The sequence below is a fragment of the Corapipo altera genome, unplaced genomic scaffold (genome assembly GCF_003945725.1).
Source record: "Corapipo altera isolate COAL_440 unplaced genomic scaffold, ASM394572v1 61411, whole genome shotgun sequence".
Taxonomy (NCBI): Eukaryota; Metazoa; Chordata; class Aves; order Passeriformes; family Pipridae; genus Corapipo; species Corapipo altera.
The window spans coordinates 7,473,662-7,491,354 of NW_020884875.1; the positions used below are offsets into that span (position 1 = coordinate 7,473,662).

Consider the following 17,693-nt stretch of genomic DNA (forward strand, 5'->3'; position numbering starts at 1 on the left):
ATAGATACAGCTAGCACTAGTTTCATGTAATCAGAACTTTTATCATCTCCAGTACTGCAGATAAGATTTCTCTGTGGTCACAATAAAACTTCAGGACAAGCATCTGATTTTAGATACAGAAAAATTAATCTAAATCTTTATCTCTACACACCCTGGAAAGGCTACAAAGTGTTTTATTTGATCATATTTTTCTCCCTCTTCTGGCAGAAGAAATAGAGCAATTGAGAAAAGTACAGAGGACTCCGTTGTGCTGTATTTCTTAGTCAAAAATCCTGATTGCTTCTTTCAGAGCTTTGATTCAGGGAAGAAAGTGAAAACAATTCCATGTATAAGGTATACCAAAATAATCACAGATGTCATGAGAACTCAAAGCCATCACAGAAATTAAAGCTAAAAGAAGCCCACAACTTACCTATTTGTTATTGAAGAAGGAAAGGGTATTAGCAAAATGCATGTTGTATTAATTTGCAACAGCACTTCAAGGTTTTTAATTTCAGCATTGAAAAATACTTCTTAGACAAAATTAAAGTGAAGATATGATCTGCAACTAAGTAGCCAACCATGTTAAACAAGGGGGAAAAAAAATTAGAACTTGAGTTAATTTGAGACAGTGCATCTCCTAGATACTAAAACCTTTCCTCTGGTTTAAGGACCTTTGACGTTTGGACCTTGGACCTTGACCTTTGGATTAACATAGAGAATGCTATTTTTTCTCAAATATAAGAGCCTGTGGTCTTTTCTAGTTATCTTCATTATTTAAAAAATAAAAAGGACCATGACTGTGAGAATGATCAACTCCCAGCCAACCCTGAAATTGCGCAGGATCTGCTGCTCCAGGTGGATCCCTACAAGTCTATGGGTCCTGAAGGGATTGGTCCAAGGATCCTCAAAGAGCTGCTGATGTCATTGCAAAACCTCTCTCAATGATTTTTGAATGGTCTTGGGAATCCAGGGAAGTCTCAGCTGACTGGAAGCTGGCAAATGTTGTCCTGATTTTCAAGAAGGGCAGGAAAAGATTCTACTCCTGGAGTCACTGGTCATGGCTTCATGAGAGAAAAGTCCTGCTTGTCGAACCTGATTTTCTTCTGCGACAGGGTAACCCCCCCAGTTGATCTGAGGAAGTAGATTTAATCTTTTTGGATTTCAGTAAATCTTTTGATACTGTCTCTCACAGTATCCTGCTGGATGTAATGTCCAACATACAGTTGAATAATTGTGTTACCCAGTGGGTGAGCAACTGGCTCAGAGGTTGGGCACGAAGAGTTATAGTGAATGGGGTAACATCAGGCTGGTGTCCAGTGGCAGGAGAGTTCCAGAGGGCTCCATCCTCAGCCCAATTCTCTTCAGTGTCTTCATTAAAAAGTTGGACCCAGGACTCACAGGAATACTAACTTTGCCGATTACACTAAATTGGGAGGACCTTCAAGAGCAAAGAGGCCCTGCGGAGAGAATTTGACAAATTAGAGATGGGCAGTCACCAACTGTAGGAAGCTTAACAAGGCCAGGTGCCAGATTCTGCATCTGGGATGGGGCAACCCTGGATGTATGGACAGACTGCAGAACAAGAGGTTGGAGAGCAGACCTGTGGAAAATGATCTGGGGGTCCTGGTCAAATGCAAGTTGAATATGTGTCAGCAGTGCCCTGACAGCCAGGAGGGCCAACCGTGCCAGGGGAGGCATTGGGCAAAACATTTCCAACCAGTTGAGGGAGGGGATTGTCCCTCTCTGCTCTGCACTGGTGCAGTCTCACCTTGAATATTGTGTGCAGTTTTGGGCACTGCAATATAAAAAAGACATTAAGCTATTAGAGATCATCCAACAGAGAGCCATGAGGATGGTGAATGGTTTGAAGGGGAAGCCATATGAGGAGCAGCTGAGGTCACTTGGTTTGTTCAGCCCGAAGAAGAGAAGACTGAGGGGAGACCTCATCACAGTCTCCAACATCCTCACAAGGCAAAGAAAAGGGGCAAGTACTTCACTCTAGGAAGTACTTCACTCTAGTGGCAGGACTCAAGGAAATGGCATGAAACTGAGTCAGGAGATGTTTAGGCTGGATATGAGGAGAAGGTTTTTCACCTAGAGGGTGGCTGAGCACTGGAACAGGCTACCTAGGGAAGTGGAAGTGGTCACAGCACCAAGCCTGTCTGATATCAAGAAGAATTTGGATAATGTTCAAATAATCCATGGTGTACTTCTTGGAGTATCCTTCACAGGGCCAGGAATTGGACTTGGTGATCCCGATGGGTCCCTTCCAATTCAGCATATTCTCTGATTCTACAATTCTAAGAATATGCTTTTTAATTTCAGAAAGAAACTGCTATTCAGAATATGTACATCCACCAGCTTACTGCGCAAGAACATGTTCGCCAGCCCATAATCATAGAATGATTATTAGATTAATCCCCATGGGCAAAATACCAAAGCAATGCTCCATATGAAAATCTAGTCATGAAGAGTGTTAAAAGACAAATTCTTCACTGGTGCCTGTTTACAGTCCAGTAGCAATTTTACAGAGAGTGACACTTGTGAAATTTAGATACCTCCATAGATATCAGCAGGGAATAAAAGACTTAAGGATCAGCACTTTAGGTCTATACATAGACCCTATTACAAGAGTAATAAGACCTATTATTTGCCTAGGTCCTAAAGTTCTTCCTTGGATAGTTTGAAGTCCTAAAGTTCTTCCTCAGATTTGACAGTAGAGATACTGCTAAATTGTATCTGTGCAAAGAGTAAAAAAAATTAGGAAAAATGAAACAAAGCAGAGAACATGAGATAAAGAAAGGCAAATAGCAGAATGCAGTTACAACAAACGTAATATAATTATTATTATGCACACATAGATGATGGTGCCAGTATTTCTGCAATTTTATTCTTTTGAATGGATTATGTTACCATCTGAACTGTGGCTAATAGCAATAATCAGAATGATTACACAGAGACTGCAAGGCCTGACCCACTCAGCCAGAACTTTACCACCTGGTGCACTGCATGTCTGGCGAACAAAGATCATGCCATTTAGTGTGTCCTTGACATTTCAGAAGCGTGCGTTTTTCCCAGATGAGAGAAATGTCATGAGTTTATCTTGGTAAAATCTTCAGAATTAGGGTGAATACGAAATACCGCAGAACTGTACATAAGAAATGCAAGCATAGTTGTGATCAAAGTTGCCAAAGCTATATCATTTGGTGTCTGAATAATGAAATAGTAGGAAATTACGTCAGCACATCTACATCAGGCACAGACCCACATTTGTTTTCTAATTCTACTAACATAAGTGGGTCTTTAGAAAGTAAACAAACATAATTGTACATATTTAACATTATTCATCAGATGTCTGCTGCTCAGTACTGCATAAAATCATCCTGGTACAATTGTAAAATTGAACTTTAAATCTGTAAGTTTAGGTTTTCATATTAATTTCTACAATATCTTTTGTTTTCAAGCAATAATGTTTTGGAGTTAGGTGGTGGATTTTTTTGTTTTCCACCAATCAAAATAATAAGATTTTTTCTTTCTTTTAGTTTCTCCTAAAACATCAACCTTTATTTCAAAGACTGTTACAAACCACTGTTATAGGAATTATTACATGAACAGGACAGTAATAATTCTGTCTTTCTGAACAGTCTTCATGTCCAGCAATAAAACATCATCATCTTACAAAACTAATTCTACATACCTATTTTTAATATTATCTAGCATTAAATTGCTAGCCACTGTAACAAACATCTGCAGTTGATTTTTATTTAATTGGATTGCCAAGTAAACCACTAGAATACATAGTTTTTATTAAAAGCTAGTTTTGAACCCTACTGCTTTCTTTTTTGAGAGCTCACTCTGGGAACAAATCTGTGAGGCATGTCATATTTTTACATGTTTTCATATATAGACATCCACACATATATTTGCCTGTGCAAAAATACACACATTTGGCTATATTTATGATGAATGGGAGACCGAATTCTGAAATGCAAACACAGTTTTCTTAGTATTTAATTAGATTATGACTAAGATAGTTTGCGTGACTATAACTTCACGAAGCACTTAAAGAGAGGCCATAAAAATCAGCAATACTTACATCCAGAAGGAATTTAATTCGCAGCTCAAGCAAAACATATGAAGGTGAGAAAGCATCTGATACCATCTCATCCAAAAGAAAATGTTTTCCCAACTAGATAAGAGAATCTGCATTGATCAGAACTCCTGAATCGATAATTTTGTATACTTAGATTTAAAATTCTCAGAACTAAGGATCGCTCAAAATTCTTTCATTATGCTACTTCTGTCACAAACCACACCATTTATGTGGCATATTCACTTTAACAATTGAGACAAAAATATTTATAACACATTGATTTCTTCCTAGGCTATAAAGTCACCATGTTAATAAGTTAAAAACAAAAGATATAAAAAATGATACTTCTTCAGTATATAAACTGCAGTACATGAAACATGAACCCCTATACAGAGGAAAAGGTCTTTCTCTCTTTGTTTCTCTCTCTCATTCTCCTCAACATATAACCATGCACCAACCAGATACTATCGGAAGGTAATATTGAAAACTAGAAACCTAATTCTGTCTTGACAACTTGAAATTAGAAATTGAGGGGGAAGATTGTCTATTTTCTTCACAAGTCCTGTAATTCAAGAAATTACTTAAAGCAGTAAATTTTAATTCAATTCTATTATGCACAATAAAGGAAAAGAAAAAGCCTCAAAGAAGAGATTGCAACCAAAAGGAAACATTCTCTAACTGTTGTTGTTGTTTATGGACAGGTTTCAAGATATATGCATACTTAGTTCAAGAAAAGCATTCCTTAAAAAAATAAGTATTTCTGACTTTTAAATGTATATGAATATGTATATATTAGTACTGAAACAACCAAACTACACAGAAAAGCTCACAGTAAATTGGATTCAACATTGTCATTTATGTTTAAAGCACAGAGAATAACTTTTCCTGTGTATAAATATCATGTGTCCATTCCTGCTAAATGTTCCATCTTCCTTTCCTCTGTAACATCACTTTGTACTGCAGCATTCCTATGTGATGATTGACATTTTGGGGACAATAAAAATAGTTTCATTTCTTTTCATGTTACCATTCACTAAATCTGCTATTAGTTTGTGTCTTTGTTGCTGTTCCCACTTTGTTACACTGTCATAGCTTAATTTTTCCTGAGTTTGTGTTACAAGAAATTTTCATCTACCAACTTTCTAACTGCTCTGAAGTCTGAAGTCTGGCTTCTTCAAGTTCATTGGTTTGGTTTTGTTGTTCTCTTACTTTCCCTTTTTTTCATCAACTTCAAGGACTTGCCCTCCATTTCCACTTTCTTGAGTAAATCCCAATATTTACTGCCCATCTGAGCTGTATCTTAGTTTTTTATACCAAAATGTTGTAACAAAATCATCAAGAATCTGACTGACAGTTAGAATCTTGTAGTATTCCTCTCACACAGAAAAAAGTAATAGGCAAAACCAGATAAGAATAAGACATGTGAACCCTGACCTCAATAGTAAGGATTTCACAAATTTTCCTTTAAGCACTGAATACTTTTATCATTTGTATTCACTAACTTGTTTAATTTCACTTGCTTCATAGTAAACTTCTGTCTGGGACCTACCAAAGCTTACTTTTTATATCTAGCTTACAGCTGTGTAACAGGACAAGCTCTTAGAACAGCTAAATTTTAATGACAGCTATCAACTGTCATTCAAAATCAAGTTTCTTCACTGTTCTTGTATCGGCATGACTGAATGACACTAGAAACATCTATCCTTTCACCTATGTTCAATCTGTGCTATGAAGAACAATATAGATGAAGTAATTATTTTTGAGAAATTAGAAGTGAATAGAGAAAAGGTTTTTTGCACCTTCTCTTGGATCCACGGGTTTGAGTCAGTCAATCATGACAATTCTCTGCTGAGATTAAATGAGCCAAAAATATATAAACAATTCAAAGACAGAGCTTTGCTGTCTACAGTGCGTGATTAACAAAGAAAACAAAACAAAAACATTTTTATTATTTGTCCTCTCTTTATTACAATGTCCTCTTTTAGAGGGTCTCCAGGGATTTTGTAGCACTGGAATTAGAAGTATTATCACATACAAAGTGCAGCAAATGTTACTACAGGTAGAATAGAGAGTGGTAAAAGATTAGAAAATAGTTTATAACAACACATCAGGGAAAAGTGGAAAAAACTATTTCTTTCCTCCTCTCACAAAAACTATCACAACATCTTGAATGCATACTGATATGCTTATCTAAAATGCCACTTCTTAGAAGTGTTAATAAGTGATTTGATGATACATTTAATGACAAAAATGTTGCAAACAATTTTTATAAATATCCAATTTTCTATTTGCACACTATGACTACAGGTTTTGCAAAGTAAGACTACAGCATTTGCAAGGAATTCATACCCAAAAATTCACAAATTATATCATTGATAAAAAAAGAAAAGCTTTATAAGAGTGCGGGGGGGGGTTATGTCTTATGCAGTCCCAACTATTCTTGCAGGTGGGCGAGGTGAGAAATCCTCTTATTTTAGCTCATCAGAAATAAGTAAAACTCAGCACCTTTCCTTAGAGATCTAACTCCCAACTATAAAAAGGAGTTGGAAACCTTCTCCACCTCCTTATTTAGCACTCTGTGCTTACTCCAGGATCATATTACAAATGTTGTTTGCTATACCCATATCTTTCTAGACCTGTGCTCTGCTACTTTCTCCTGCCTTTTCTTAAAAGCACTAGCCCCTTCATTTATTTGGCAGTTGAAGTAACCTTTCAGCTTCTACAATCCATCTTTTAATTAGTCTGTTCTGCAGGCAGATCTGTAAGGCAGTGGCCTCCACTGATTGAGTGGCTATAGGACAAAGAGATGGTTCTCTGTCCTCTCGCTGAATAGAAAGGTAGCTGCTATACCAAGGGCACTAACCAGTTATGGCTCAAAATAGAAATCTTGATGGAGAGAGTAAGATCCATTCATTCACCTTGTTTTTTCAGGTACCTCTAAATATTTTATTGATTCTTTTATTTCTCCTCTGCCATGGGATTGGCTCAGATGAGCTTCTCCCCCAAGATACATGTGTTATAGTTGAGAATATATTTCCTTTTTTCCATGTCCTGATCTTTAAACATCTGAATAGGGTACCAGATCTGAAAATATTAAAAAGATGCATAGACACATATGATTTGGCAGTAAAAGTAAACCTGCTCCAGATTTACAAGTCTAAAAATCCCTAAAAAACATCCAACACCATCCAAAAGCCCAAAGCAGACCACCCCCACTCTTCCTATCAAAATAAAACAATGACCCCTGGCCCTGAAGATGCTCCTGTAAAAATAAAATACAACTGAAATGTTTAGTCTTTCTTCATTACTTCCTTTTTTTTCAGCTGTTACATTATACTTCCTTCACTTTACATCAAACAAGATATTTCTGTTTGAAATAAAGATCATTGTCACCATATAGTTTTCTAATCAGGCTATCTTCCCCAGTTTATACCAAAAGCTTCTCCTGAGCATCACTAACTGATCTAGAAACACTAATAGCACCACAATCAAAGGATTATGGACAGAGTTCAGGCAAGATGCAAGACTAGAAATTATTTAAAGATGGATACCTATGTAAGTATCATTCAGAAAAATAACTCTGCATGAAAATGCAGATGTATATCTTCCTAGGGTACTTTATAGCTCATTGTATAACACAGCCTGACCATTACTATTGTATTTTTATCTTAACTGAGAAAAATATGGGTTGTGCCCAATCAATAGCCAGTTTTGGTCCTCATATTGACTTACTGAAGACATTTTAAGTCATTAATTTAAACAAAAGTATTTAATTTCAGGTAATTCTTCTGTCTGCCCATGATTAAGTTTAAATCAAGATTTACAAAGGTCATCTAGAAAAGGAGCTTAGCTAAGCTAAGGAACCAAGAGCATGTATGTAGAAGTTGCTTAAAATGTCTGACCTGTTTTAAATAAATTAATTCATTTCTGTTTGTACACAAGGCCTTTATCTAGCAACCTATCTGTCACCAGTCAAAGGAAATGCCAGTCAAAATTACTTTTTCAGGGACACACACAGACAGAGCGTGATTGCTACCATCATGGGGTTTCACAGCCAACCATTCTACCCTGAATGCGAGATGGTGTTAAAGGTTCTGACAAGGAGAAGAGAAAGCCAAGCTCCTGGGAAGGGTGTTTATGGCAGGGACAGACACACACTCTTGGAGTGGAGGACTCTTCTGCATCTAGAGCTTTTAGATGCAGCAGATAGGTAGAATTCACAAAACTCTAAGAAAGATAAATATTACCAGTCTGGGGCAAAGTAAAATCACTGTGAGTCAGCACTGAAAGTTGTGCCAGTTGTTTTATTTTGTCCTGAGAGGAGGAAGGAGATGTTACTATGGAACTCCTTACCACAGCCCGTGGTGTAGTAACCGTAAGAAAGGGTGGTAACACTTTATGCTGCCTCACTGAAATCCAGAGTCTGACATTTAACTGTATCCTTCATCTTATGGTAAGGGAATATATTAGGGAAGAAACTATGAATGCCAATTATAAATAGAGTTAGCATGAAAACTTTTGCGTAAGGTTATTTATCTGCACTTTGGGTTTGTGGGGTTTTTTTAAATCATGGCTGTAACTAAACAAACCAATATAGTGGTCAAAATTATCAGATTAAAAGTCCACATAACCTCATCTATTTGTTTTTCTCAGTGACAAACACTAGATGCCCACAGAAGAGCAGAAGAACACAGTGAGAGCATAGGTGATGTTCCCCTTGCATAATCTCTGAGACTTCAGCAACTTCCAGTTCAGGAACAACATTACAGCGAAGTAATGTTCTTGTATTAAAATACTTTTGATATATTTGTTTAGCATAAATTATCGCCTGTAAACTGAATAAGCTGCATCACATAGAAAACTAGAGATACATTCGTGCTTTTCACATATTTTCACTTCAAAGGAACAATAAGCATGGGTAATAGAACAGGTCCCTTTTTACATTCCAAGTTATGTTTGTTTTCCTACAATGCATACAGCTTTGCAATGCACAGAAAATCAAAACATAAATGCCATCCATTTAAATGTATAGACTACAAAAATAACTGCTAAATTTCAATTGCAAATGTTTTGTCTCTACTGAAGAAACAAAACAAAATTATCCTGCTTTATTTTAACATACCAGAGTATTGGCTATAATTATAGTATATTTTCCATTTCTATCAAGATCTGTCTAGAAAAAAAAAGTGAAAGGATAAACATGTAAGCCTATATCATCATAAAAAAGTTATTTCTTGGAGCAGAAGTGAAGTAATTTATTTTTATTTCTTCTTAGGAGCAAACATGAAATAGCATAAGAAGAATAATTTATTATACTGTTTAAAAGGAAAAAGTGTGTGTTAATATAAATGTTGCAGGGACATTCTATACAATTTAGACTGATAAAATAAATGTCATACTACACAGTAAGCTATTTGAATCTAAAGAGATCATACTGTAAAAATGCTCTCTCTAAGATTATTGGTGAGAAAGCATCTAAGTAATATAGCAGAGGGAGTAAGAGAGGTAGAAAATACTGGGAATGGCAAGTCATTATATTTGTTCAGTTCAGCTGAAAGGCTTTTGGAATATATCATGTTTTTTTCTTCCTAGAAAAAGAGGTCTGCTTGCTCAAAGACTAAAGAGGAGAATGCATTGAGGATTTGATATTTGCCTTTGAAGAAACTTTTAGTATTCTTCGTGAGACTGCATCTATGTTTACTCTTCTCTCTTTGCAAGAATTTTCTCATTATTAAAATGAAGAGATAAATTAGCTATGTGCCACCCTGAGAATAGCAAAAGAGACGCATATTCACCTATTGTAAAGATGTTAATCTGATGGGGTCTATCAAAAACAAATGGGAAAGCCTATCTGTATCTCTCAGCTTGGTACATTTCAAGTGCCTGTGACAAAAATAAGCCAAAAATTCAGAAATTAATAATGGAGTTGTTAAACATTTCCTTAGAACTGTAACTGTAACAACAGATAGATCACACCCAGAAAATAAAAGAGAACAAATTAATGAGTTGAAATAGAACTGTTATGCTGAAAGAAATGGGTGAAACACACCTGTAAGATGTCACACATTAAAGAATGTCTTAGCGTCTTAGAAGACCAACATTGTAGTGCAGGTCTATAAAATGTTGAGTACCTTGTGAACCTACTAAGATAATAGTCAAATTAAAATCCCAAACCGGACAGTGCACTGAGACTGAAAAAGTGCAAAAGATAATCTTTCTAACATGAGGCATGTTAAATCAACTCTTCATCCCACTCTGTTTGTTTTGCAGATAAATTTGAGTATAAACTGATATAAGAAATTCTATCTTTGAGTAATAAATGCCAAAATCCCACTTTTATTTAAAAAAACTCAGTATCTAAGTGTTAATATAAGACATGAACCACTCATGTCTCACAGAAGAGAACAGATAATAGGGATGCCCTGTATGGCTCAGTATGTTTTTAATTGAACTGCTTGCAGCCTTACTAAATGTCAGCAAACAAATAAGAACTTCTGAAACAAACTACTTTTTGTTTACCTCAAAGAGTAGAAAATACTGCACAAACTTAAAGTTGTGGAAAATAAAATCTCTAACATGCATAACAGGTTCTTTTATTGAAAGAAGATTTAATGCAATGTATAAAACAATTCAATATTGATTCAGTTTCAGCCTTATGCAGTTAATTGGAAACCCTTTGAAGATTATAAAAAAATTTTATACACATGAAATCTTTTAACAACATCCCAATATATTCTCCCTTTCTCTATTAATAATTCAAAATGGTTTACATCAATACAAAATTTGAAGTAATCACTCTGATCAAACTCGATTACCTGCATAGTCCAGACTAAATGATTACCCAGATTTAATTGTCATTTGAATGAGAAGATTAATTCTTGAAATATCCAAGGTTGATTAAAATGTTGTCACAGTAAAGACTCCATGGCAGTGTTAAAAACTAGTTTTATGATTGACTACACTCAAATTCAATTGACTGGAGCCTTCAAACAACTAAGATGAGAACCCATAAGGACTCTGGCGTTGGGATTGCCTGACATAACGAAGCCCTTTTGGTTGTTCTTGCATGAATGACAAAGAATGGCTCTAGGGGTCCTGGCTCAGCAACTAGGGCCATACAAAAGAACAGTAGTCTACTTCTCCAAGCAATTGGATGAAGTAAGCAATGGATGGCCCACCTGCCTAAGGGTCGTAGCAACAATGATCATAAATATAGAAGAAGCCAGAAAATTTTAAATAGGACAGAAAATGACTGTGTTAGTGTCCCACACAGTACTGGAACAGAAAGGAAATCATTGGCTGTCCCTCTCCCAGTTTCTGAAATATCAGGTAATCCTGGCTGAATCAGACGACATAACCATTCAGGTGACTAACACTGTTAACCCAGCTTCATTCCTAGAAGGAAGAATCTCAGCTGTACCTGTCACGCACGACTGCCTGGAAACCACTGAAGTGGTGTACTCCAGCTGCCTGGACCTTAAAGAAGAACCACCCCGGATGCAGAAGACTGGTTTACCAATGGCAGCAGTTTCATAATACAAGGTGTGAAGATGGCTGGGTAATCAAATCAAATCCTTTGCCCAGAAAGCAGAACTGATAGCTCTTATTCGAGCTTTAGGATTGGCAGAAGGAAAACAAATTAACACCTGGGCTGACTCCAAATATGCCTTTGGCATAGTTCACACTCATGGAGCAATTTGGAAAGAAAGAGGACTTTTAACTCTTCAAGGAAAAGTTGTGAAATATGCTGAAGAAACTCTACAATTACAAGAAGCTGTACAGCTCCCCTCTCAGGTGGCAATTATGCACTGCCAAGGACACCTGAAAGGTAACACTGTCCCAGAAATAGGAAACAGAAAAGCTGATGCAGAAGCTGAATTAGCTGTTGCAAGAAGTAAAGAACTACCAGTAGCAGCTTTAGTACTAGAAGAACTAGACACAGACCAACAGGTAGAATATCAAGAAACAGATTATAAGTGGATACATGAAAATGAAGGTAAGCTGTTAGACAGTGGGTGAGGTTAACTAAAAACAGGTCAGTTAATACTATTAGAAAAATTGCTGTGGCAATTTGTAAAAGTAAAACATGATAAAACTATTGGGGCTTAGACTCACTCTGTTAGCATTTAAGGACCAGAGTAGCAGGACCAAGTTTATTTACCACAGAAGAGCAAGTCACATCCCAATGTGAACTTTGTCTGAAATACTGGAACAAAAATACAGCAAGGGGCAATAAGCAAAGGGCATTTCCCAGGTGAAATCTGGCAAATTAATTTTCCTGAGCTCCCAAGAAAAGGGGGGGTTTCTGTTATCTCTTAGTTTTGACTGACACATTTTCTGGATGGCCTGAAGCTTTCCCATGTAGGACAAATTAATCAAAAGGAGTGGTTAAAGTCTTGTTGAATAAGATTATACCACAGTTTGGAATGCCTGAGAGCATCTCTTCAGATAGAGGTTCACACTTCTGTGCACGAATTGTACAAGCAATAAGTAAAGCACTTGTCATGGTTTGAGATCTCCAAAATTCTAATTTCCTAGCTCCATTCCCCCTCCCACATCTCAAACCAGTGAGAGATGATTCTTTCCAGACAAAACACACCAGACTCAAAGTGGGGGGAAAGGGAATATATATTACAATGACTGTACAAATAAATACTACAATACATTATATACAATCTTAGCTATCTCTACCATGACATAAGTATTTACAATGGATCAAATCTCTTCTCCCTTCCAAATAAAAGTGCAAGAGGGAAGAAGGACAGATCCCTTCCACATTTAGGGCAGCAGCTCCTCTTCTGTCTTCCATGCAGCGGTTGCAACTGGATTGTTGTAGCTGGATCTCTGTTCAATACACACAAGGGAGTCTCCAAGCCCCTCAGCTCTCCTTTGACTCCAAGTGAAGGCCTCACCTGTGGACTGCTAGCAGGGACAAAACTCGCTTCACCACAGGTATATCACGAAATACAGGCGCATCTTCGTGAAAGTCCCTTCCTCAGGGGATTCACCCCTGAGTCAGAACATCTTGGGCAGCTTTCAGTTGAGAGTCTTTGCCTCAAGAGTTCCACCAGAGCTCCTGTGCTCTGTCTCAACTGCCAACGTGGCAGCAGCAGCAGGGGGAGCAAGGTCACCCCCCTCTGCATTCCATCTGGTCGTCCCGGTCCAGCTCCAGGATGTCTTTGAGCTTCTTAGCTCCTCTCTCTCCGGTGCTGCAGCACTCCAAGACTCCTCTCCTTAATAGGAGACCATCTCCCTCCTTTCTCGGAGGTCTCAGAGGGGTATGGGGTTTTATTTCCAGTTCTTACCCCAGCTTCCTCTCTCCCTGCTGCTCTCTCTCCAGACAACTTTGTATCTTCCTTGGCTGCACGCTGTTTTGCTGCTTCTACAGTTCAGTTCTTATCTGTCCTGGCTCTCTGCCACCGTTTCTCTGGTCAGCTCTGGCTGCCGCTACTCCTGCCGCTGCCCACGGTGGAGAGAAAACTCCCAGCCTTCATAGTTACAGACACATAGCCCAGCTTAACACTGTTCCACATCTCTGCAGTCCCCTCAGCCGGGGGCTGGGGAGCCCCAGAGGCCCCAAGGGGCTCCGAGCTCCTTCCTCATGGTCTTACAACATGGCTACCACTTCTACAACCAAACTACAACAACCCTTCTCTTCCATTTGCTTGTGATATGTTTATATTTTGCAGAAGCACTCATTGGACAAAACTTCAAAACTTCCAAGGCCACCACCCCCTGGGGTTTTACCACTTTCAACTGCAGGGGGAAAACCTGGTTCAAACCACTACATCACAAAAATCAATTGGCAACTGCATATGCCCTACAGACCACAAGCAAGTGGGCAAGTAGAAAAGATGAATCACCTCATTAAGGAACAAATTGCTAAAATATGTCAAGAAACAAATTTTCATTGGTGTCAAGCTTTCCTATTGCTTTAATCAGGCTAAGGGTCAAGCTGAGATCAAAAGAGAAACTGAGTCCATTTGAAATTCTATTTGGCAGACCCTACAAGATGCAAGCTGTGAATAGTGAAGCTTTAGATCAAATCAGTAAACAGTATGTGTATGATTATGTTATGGCTATAGGGAAACAATTGCAGAAAAATGCTATGGTGGTGTTAGAACACCAACCCAAACAACCTGATAGTAAATTGCATCCATTCAACCCTGTTGATTGGGTATATGTTAAGAATCTTTCAGGAGAACCACTATGAGAGAAGTGGGATGGACCCTACCATGTGCTGATGGCCACCCTCACAGCAATCCAGGTGAAAGAGAAACACACGTGGATCCACTACTCTTGAGTCAAGAGGGCTCCAGAGGAAGCATGGACCTCGGGAGAGGAATCATCTACTCTCAAGCCTTCTCAATGCTGACCTTTGGACCGATAAGGACATTGGTGCTAGATCAAACCCTTGCCCAGAACTCATTATGGTCTCAGGCCTATGATGGGGCCTCTGGTCTATTATTTTATTTACAACCAGATCTTCCGCCTCAGCCCGTCCAAATGAACCAATACAATGCATCTGTTATGGTCCTCCAAGGAACAAGGGTACTGACTAATTGGCAAAATCCTGGTACCCCATACGATGCGAATGTCTTAATAGGAAAAATTGGAGAACAAACTCGAGCCGGATGCAAAGCGTATAAACCACCTTCACAGAGTAGATGGTCATCCAAAATTGACATTACTGTACAGGACTTTGTGAAAGTATTTCTTACCTACCCGTATGACTACGGAAATGTAATTAGTGGACATGCATGTGATTCTTATCAATGTTGGCACACCTTCACTCTAGATTAATCCATTTCTGTGATGTGTCAGTGGACATTCAGGGAAGGAAATATAACCAGATTTATAATTAATGCTTCATCAAGTATTCCAACTACCAAATCTCCTACCACCCCATTGACTAAGGCCACCACCAGCTCTACAACTCCTTCTTTAACCTGTGAGAGTGTCCACAATTTAACTTTTGCTGGACCTTGCATAGTTAGACAATCAGATGAGCAGAAGCTACTGTTAGATCCCACATATTCACAGAAAAGAGTTCAAATAAACATTCAAGTAAATATATCACACATACAAAAAGACTGTCAGCCCTATATTCAGCAAAGTCTTAAGGGCTGGAATGCATGGTTTGGCACAGGATTAGGTGTAATAAACACCACAGACCAAGAAGTGTTAGTGAATAAACTAAGTGCCATCACTTCTGATTTGGGAAAACTCAAAGTCCCTTTAAGATCATCTTTGCTCGCTTTGGCAGAAACACAGTCATTGGCAGTCAGATTGTTGACATTAGTAGTTAACCACACTGCGGAAGATTTTGCCAATATTGCCGACTGTGCTGGTAGCATCCATAAAAGGTTTGCACTTGCGATTCAATTTATCCAAACTCAACAATGGGTACAATCTGTAGCTGTAGGAATATTAAGAGAAGGAACTTCAGGAATACTGCCAAAAGAGATAGGAGAAATAATAGCTAGAAACAGTTCCACTACACAATTTGAGAAAAATTACTAAGCGTGGTGGCAGTTAGTAAACTTCACTTACAATCCTCAACATGAACAAATTAAAGCTTATGTACTCACTATCAGTGCAGCCAAAGAAAAGGACATCTTTCCTATCTTTACATTAGGAGCCTGTGGTAGTTTAGTCTAGGCCTTCCTTGGTGACCAGTTTGTAATCAAGGAAGTGCCCAGATTTATCCGGTGTTCCCTACAATTTTTACATAAGCCAGGGTATAAGAAGAAAGGAGAAAAGGCCTTCGGCCTCTCTTTCCTTCTGGCGGCTTTGGAGGTGCGGGTTTCCCTGCTGTTGAGTCTGTCGTGTTGGGGAGTGAGGCCTGGTGAGGCCTTGTTGACCTTGGGAGACAGAGGTTGCCTGCAATTGTTCCAGCGTGATTTTCTGTGGTCCCAAGGAGAGTAGTAAGATATTCTTTTGCTAATTCTTTTAGTTGCTAGATCTTGGGCTATTGATCGTGTATATTTTATTTTGGTTTTGTTCCTTTTTTCCCTTCCCCTTTCCCTTTTCCTTTTCAAATTGTATACATATATTTCAATTGTATATAACTGTAATATAAGTGTAAATATATTTATATATATTGCTTTAGCTGTCTCTCTCTCATTTCTGTTCTCTTGGTTTTTTTCTTTTCCCTTGGTTCAGGAGGTGGGGGAAGTTCTTGTGATGAGGTTTGGAGATTTGGCAGGGAGCCAGCTTCAGACCACAACAGAGCCATACATCAAAACATAATTATCAGACCCATAGGCCACAGTGTTTGGGCAAGTTACGATCACACCAAGAAAAAGTGGCAGTCAGTCAATACTGAGGCATGTATTCCTAAAGGACAATTAGGGTATATCTGTGAAAATGCTGTAGTAGAAAATGAAGATTTATGCTTAGATACTGAAGATAGTGCATGTACCTTTGAGATGCTTCCCCATACTAAAACCCAATCACAAATCTATTATGTAGGAAATGGACAAGCATGTGTTAGTACCTTTTGTGTTAATTTTGCCATAGATACCTGTCATGAAGTAGTGAATGATACTAATTTTTGTGTTTGTAATTTTACTAAAATAATAGGCTGTGATTTTAACTATACAATTCCAATAACTACTAAGCAATTAATTGAAAATTATTATTTGTTGTATCATGATAGGGATACAAATAGAAATAGATATAAGTCTTTCCAAAAGATGCTTGAACACCCGGATATAGAAAAGATGGTGCAAGAGGTAAATAAAACACAAGGGTAGAGCAAGTAGGAGAACATCATTGGTGGGACATCTTTACAGGGTATTCCCCCACAACAACACAAATGTTTCACTATTTGATATATCCAGTATTAGTACTAGTAGTAACTATAATTCTGCTATCCCTCTTAAATGTTTGGCTGTGATACAGATTCAGTGCCATAGGCAAAACAGTGCAGATAATGTGGGCAATGATAAAAATCTACCAAAACTCTTTGCCCTTGAAACTTGACGAAAGAATTCGCAAGTCAAAAGAAAAGGGGGAAACTGAAACAGGAGCCAGGTCTAAAACTGTTAACTGAGATATCTTGGCCTGTTAAGAAACCCCAATACTTGTTTTGCTAGAAGAACATTTTAGGAGCACTGGTTTTAGGAGTTCTGTTCTGCTCACTGGACCAAAGGCCTTATTATAGAAAGAATAGTAGTAGTACACACAGAGTAATAAATTAGGTAAATTAGACATTTGAATAAGATCTAGAAGGCCCAGAGCCAGGATTTTGCAAGCTTGAAGAATTCAAGTCACCTAATTGAAGAGGTCAAATTGAGGAAGACGTCCATGGTGACCACCATAGGGATGAAGGTTTGAGGAGAAGACCCCCACAGTAGGAGACTGCGCATGTCTGGAAAGACTCCGCCCAGAGACTAGCCTACATATTAATATGTATAATAAATGATGTAACCATGTATCTAAAGTGTATAAAATAACTTGTTTTTACACTTTCAAGTTGAGCAAGTTTGTCCTGCGTGAGCTGGCTTGCTCTCAATGTTGAATAAAAAAATACCTTGCTGCTTAAAGATAAAAAAAAGTCTCTGAGTAGTATTTTTGGGCCAAGTTTTTCAGATTCAATTGGATTTCTCAAGGA

The 17,693-nt window shown here is 38.0% G+C and overlaps 1 protein-coding gene across 2 annotated transcripts in view; it reads right to left on the bottom strand.

The window, feature by feature from the left end:
- The window catches only part of LOC113943303 (cAMP-specific 3',5'-cyclic phosphodiesterase 4D-like), a 188,343-nt gene that overhangs the window by 95,261 nt on the left and 75,389 nt on the right, over nt 1-17,693 (bottom strand). The window contains exon 1 of one of the 2 annotated variants that reach the window (XM_027634919.1): nt 15,667-15,757. The exons of the other annotated variant lie outside the window; for it this stretch is intronic. The gene's annotated coding sequence lies outside the window, so the exon portion shown is untranslated. Of the gene's footprint in view, nt 1-15,666; nt 15,758-17,693 lie in introns of those variants that run through there. 2 annotated transcript variants of the gene reach the window in all.